At 40.0% G+C, this 5,757-nt stretch overlaps 1 long non-coding RNA gene across 1 annotated transcript; it reads left to right on the top strand.

The window, feature by feature from the left end:
• The first annotated feature begins 1,847 nt into the window (after positions 1-1,847).
• Positions 1,848-5,254, top strand: LOC311138116. Its single transcript, XR_014614017.1, has 6 exons — positions 1,848-2,737; positions 2,878-3,140; positions 3,745-3,864; positions 4,098-4,293; positions 4,417-4,708; positions 4,848-5,254. It is a non-coding gene; the product is annotated as an uncharacterized lncRNA (long non-coding RNA).
• Positions 5,255-5,757: the final 503 nt, after the last annotated feature.

The following is a 5,757-nucleotide window of genomic DNA, read 5'->3' as shown; positions in this document are numbered from 1 at the left end:
CATCTAAAAAATAATCTGTATTTTTATTTTGAAAATCAGGGAAGAACACTGCATCCCAGCTACGGTACAGAATAGCATTGTTGATGACCTCAGAACCATTTTTGATGCATTTATGACACACCACAGTGATGACCTCAGGTTTCACCTCACAAATAAGCAGATAAATGTGGATGAAGATGACGAACTCAGGGACTTGCCTAACAACTCTGCAGTATTTGAGGAATGTATTAGATGCATGAGCTCTGAGTGGATGCTGGAGCATTACTGTTTGAAAGAATTGGGCATGGTCAGGCCAATTGAAATACCCCTGAGCAACAAAGAAGGTTATTAAACAACGTCATTTCAATACATCCCACTGGTCAGAATACTGCAAAAAATAGCAAGTAATGAAGAGGTCTGGGCCACCTTGAATCAAGACCAAAATGATATAATTCTGGAAGACTTTACTGACGGTGAATTGTTCAAATCAGATCCCAACCTAACAAAGCAGAGCCTCCATCTGCAGTTCTATGTAGATTAATTTGAAGTTGTCAATCCACTGGGTTGTAAAAAAGGCACACACAAAATTGACCACAGTGTACTTCCCAACTCCAAAATATATACCTCTCAACACTGGTTCATCCCTGCATCATTTAAAAACAAGTCACCACTTACGAAGAAGTATTCAGGCCTTTGATACGTGACATCCAGGAATTGGAAACACAGGGTGTGAAGTTATCATGCAATGGTGAAAACAAAACCTTCCGAGGCACAATCACAACAATCTCCTCAGATAATCTCTCCGCACATGCAGTTGCAGGGTTTAGCAAAAAATTTTCCTCTGGTCGCATTTGTCGTTTCTGCTTCGCTACGAAGAGGGACATTTGCTCAAAAATCACTGAAGAGGAATTCACCCAGAAAACTACAAGTGCCATCTGCAGGCTGTGGAAGAAAATCCAGACAATGCATCGATGTATGGCATCAAAAAAGCCTGTTGCTTCTCTCAGCTGAATCATGTGCCATTTCCAATTACCTATCTGTTTCCACCAGATGTCATGCATGACCTTCATTTAGGCGCAACAGAGCCTCTTCAACCTCAGGAGGCTGAAAACCTAAAACCCTCACAAACCTTTACAGATGAGCCTCTTAAAGAAGAAGTTACAGGTCTGTGAGAGCCAAAAATCTTGCTTGTTTGTAGGTGACCAAATACTTATTTTCCACCATAATTTGCAAATAAATTCATAAAAAATCCTACAATGTGATTTTCTGGATTTTTTAAAATCAGTTTGTCTGTCATAGTTGATGTGTACCTATGATGAAAATTACAGGCCTCTCTCATCTTTTTAAGTGGGAGAACTTGCACAATTGGTGGCTGACTAAATACTTTTTTCCCCCACTGTATGTATGTATACTTAATTCCATTCCTTACTTAGATGTGTGTGTATTGGGTATATGTTGTGAAATTGTTAGATATTACTGTACTGTCGGAGCTAGAAGCACAAGCATTTCGCTACACCCGCAATAACATCTGCTAAACACGTGTAAGTGACAAATACAATTTGATTTGATTTGAGGGCATCATACCCACAGTGCTCAGACTAGTGCTGCAACAACTGGTTCAAGAGAGGCAAATTACTCTTGCCCAGATTAACTATGAGGTTGAGAACTTGTCTTATGGCAAACAAGATATGTCTTCTAAACCTGTGCCACTATTCGAGAGAGTCCTAAGAAAGAATGGCCATCTATCCGGAAGTGCATCAGAAAAATTTACACTTTTCCGTTTACTCCCCCAAATGATTGGTAGTCAAATACAAAATGCCAGTGCTTGGGATCTCTACCTCCTGCTTCAAGAGATATCTGACATCATCTTGGCCCAGTTTTTTTAAGAAGGTCCTAGATTCCATATCTGTCAGAAAAGATCACTGATTTTCAAGCTCTCTTCCAGGAGCTGTTTCCAGGGAAGACAATTCCAAAGATGCACTACCTCATCCATTACCATAGCCTGCTACTTGCCTATGGACCTTTGATCCACCATGCGATTTGAAAAGAAACACCAATATTTCAAGAGGCTCTCAGCAGTTGTGAGAAACAACATAACGAAGACCTTGGCAAAAAGACATCAGCTCAGAAAATGCTGGAAGCAAACCAACAACTGCCTTGACAACACAACAACACACTGTGAGGACAAGAGACGTTCTACTGCATGCACTTTCAAACTCTGCCCGTGCAGTATTAAGTGCCAGATTCAGAGACTTTTTTTGTCACCAAGACAAAGTCAATTGCAGTGAACAACGCACAATACAATGTAGGAGACTATCTGGTCATCGACACTGCTCATCCAGAAGAGATCCCTGTGTTCATGGAAGTGTGTGGAATTTACAGTTTCCTTGGTGCTTGTGTGGTAAAGTAGGACTAGCAGCCCGTTTCAACAGCCATCAACACGCATACATGGTTCAACACAGTCAACAGTGGATTGCTATAAGGCCTTTTGAGGAGATTGATTCCCATGGTTAGATGGATACAGGGATCCAGAGGGAAGAGTGTCCATTCCACTCTGCCACTAGATTGCAATTAGTGAAAATCCATTGATTTATTAACTTAGAAATCACAACACACTTTTGTTTTCACATTTTCATATGCGTTTCCTATTCTGATATGCACTGACCAGAACACTGACATTTTCTTTTTCTTTAGTATCTTTTCCCCCACAGAACACCTAATTGATGGAGAGACATTGATGTCATTGGAACAAAGAATGGTGGAGTAACTCGTTCCAATAATCAAAGATCGAATCAAATTCACAAATTTAATGGAGAATCTAAAAGCTGTATGACTGTGTATGACTTACCTGCATCATTGATTCTATAACATTGATCCTATTCCAATTATTATTGTTAGTTCCCAGCAGCAGCAAACAGCCCAGCAAAATTACCCAGCATCTGTCCAGCAAAATGACTCAGCAATTGGCCTTCAGCATGACATATCAACTGGCCAGCAACAGGACACATCAATCAGCCAAAGAGTCTGGCCATCTGTGTTTAGACTTCCAGAATTTCCAGTTGTATTAAAAGAAAATCTGATCTCCGTCACCCTACTGTGCACTTGAAGTGGAAGTCTCAGATTGTGCAGGTGTTGGTCGACTTCATGTGTACCTACACTTGGTGAGTATAGTTATGTAGTATACTGATCTTAGCTTAATGTTAATGATATAAGTTCCTCAATTATGAATCATAATGTGTGTGTGTGTGTGTGTGTGTGTGTCACCCTGAGCCCTTCTCCTGTCTCTGTCCTCCATATTCTCCTCCATACTGTTGTCATAATCACTACAGCTGATAGCAGAGCACATACTCAACTTTTACATGATGATAATCGACGCCATCAATCAATGTCATTTGTATTACAAACAAAATTGTTAGTCTAAATGTAATGTTGTATGTTTCTCGTTTGCTTTACGTATCCTACTATCCGGCAATACATGGATGTGTGCACAGCGCTCATTCAAAAGTACCCCTCATTGAGAGACCAGACAGGGAAGGGATATGTAAGAATTCCTCAGTTGTCCTACTCACATTAATTCACACTAATAAACTTTTGACACCATTGTGCCTACCCAGACCATAATGTGCTGGCTTGGATATGTTCTTCTCACATTGTTAAGCCATCACATTTCCAGCAGCATAACAAGACCATCGCTAGTCTGCTCCTCTGACCTCAGTCCCAATAATCCATCATAACATTTCTCCACTCCATTTTGAATTTTTTAAGGAGTGATCAATAATAAATACAAAAAATTTCAGCAGCCGCTTGCTCACGTTGCACAAGTACAGGAAATGCAAAAACCAAACAGATGACACCAAAAATGAAGACCCGACCAAAATAGCCAAGGTAACTGCATACAAATAATGGCCCATATTCAGTTTGTCAAAGTCGAACCGCTGATCCCGAATCAATTTGTAAGATCATAAGATTGTATGGACAGGTGGGGACCTGATCCTAGATCAGCACTCTGAGATACTTTGTGAATACGGGACATTTTGCCCTTTTCTATAGATCGTGTTTGATCGTGTTTGATGCTGTATGTATCAGTATTTGAGAATATTTATATATTTGATTTTCAGATTGAGACTGGTGAGGATTCCTTCAGTCAGAAGTTACATGTTGAAAAGATGTAGGTGGAGTGCCAAAAAAAGAGACAGAACATAAGTTCCCTACAAGACAAAATGAAAAGGACTGAAAAATAGAGAACTTTTTATGAAACAACAAGGCACCAAGGACATCTTAAAACAGTACCCAGCACTCCATTTGTCAGCCATTGTGAGTAGACAAAAAGTCTGATAGAAAGAAATGGTAAAAAGCACAACTAATGGAACATAGCCAAGTACTGTCATCTGAATCTAAGATATATTGATGATGCATTATAAACAAATTGACTTTCAGATTTTCTCCGAGATGAGAAGCAAATTCGGTATGGATGTGGACAGAAACGTAATTTCTGGATTTGCCACAATGGCCGACAAAATCAATGCAGAAACGGAGAGGAAGGGTATGGCCATGGAGTTGCTGAATCTCTGGCACTTCTTTCACACACGGAGGTGGCTCACCAAGGTAATTCTTATCCAGCCTTTTTATTACACACCCTCCAAGTTAAGGTCTGAAGATCACGGCAGCCATTTTGCTCCTCCACTACCTCTTCAAAGAATATCCAAGTGGGCTGTATGTCACAGACAGGGTATGTATTTCCCAGCAGACAAATAAATAAATGCAAAGTTAGTAGTACTGTGTAAGGTGTACTGTGCTCAGTTGTTAACTTACTGTTTGAAATATGACTTAAGTAACCTTATTTGTAATTTTTTTCCCCCTTCTTACAGTGTGTAAAGTTCCTGTCACCTACCATAAGACTAGAGGGGAATCCCTTTGCGGATGAGAGCCACATCCAACTCTTCCTGGATGGAGAGGAGCTACTCACTGAAGAGCCGGAGGACATCTCCATGGGATTGAGAGTGGCAATGGGGGTCCATTTCCTTTTTAATATTGGGTATGCAGCATCAGGGAAAAGCACTATGCTGTTCATTCAGAAATGTGTTCTGGGAATTGATGAGGGGGGTAAATTACCAACAAATGTTGTACGAATGGCAAACTTTTTGATGTAGAGATGGATAAGGGAGACCAGATATTTCTGTGATTTCTGCAAGTGAGATTTCTGTGACTTTTAAAGTCAATAAAATGAATTTGTGATTTTACAAGTTTGCCACTCAATGTTATTTGTAATATTATTATTCATAATAGACTACATGGGACATAAAAGGTTCCTACAGGAACCTTAACACCCTAAAAGGTTCTTTGAGGAACCTTTTTAAAAGGTTTGTCAGGGAAAAGGTTCCTGGAAGCACCTTTAGGGGTTCTGCCGATGTTGCAATCTGAGGTACCCCTAAAGGTGCCTCCAGGAACCTTTTCTTTTTAGAGTGCATACTTAAATTTTTGCATTTACCTTCCTTTTTTTTTAAGACTGCCAAGCTGTCCTCAATTGGGGGAACCTCTGTCCGGGACAATGTCCTCAGGATTATGGAGCGGTGTGTTTTATAAAAGGTTGTTTTGAATATTACAACATTTATTAGGATTAAGTGAAATATGCCCCTGACTGCCGTGGTGGAGGAGGACACAAAGTATATGAGCAAGTTGCTCTTTTTTGAAGACATCTCTAAGCTATAACTGCCACAAACATCTTCAACTAGTACCATGGAAATACTTTTAGCCAGCTAATTCCAAAGTTTCTTCAGG

This window comes from Coregonus lavaretus (genome assembly GCF_964263955.1).
Source record: "Coregonus lavaretus genome assembly, chromosome: 12".
Lineage (NCBI taxonomy): Eukaryota > Metazoa > Chordata > Actinopteri > Salmoniformes > Salmonidae > Coregonus > Coregonus lavaretus.
Note: the sequence above shows the minus strand (reverse complement) of the source record. Positions and strands in the feature narration are given on the sequence as shown.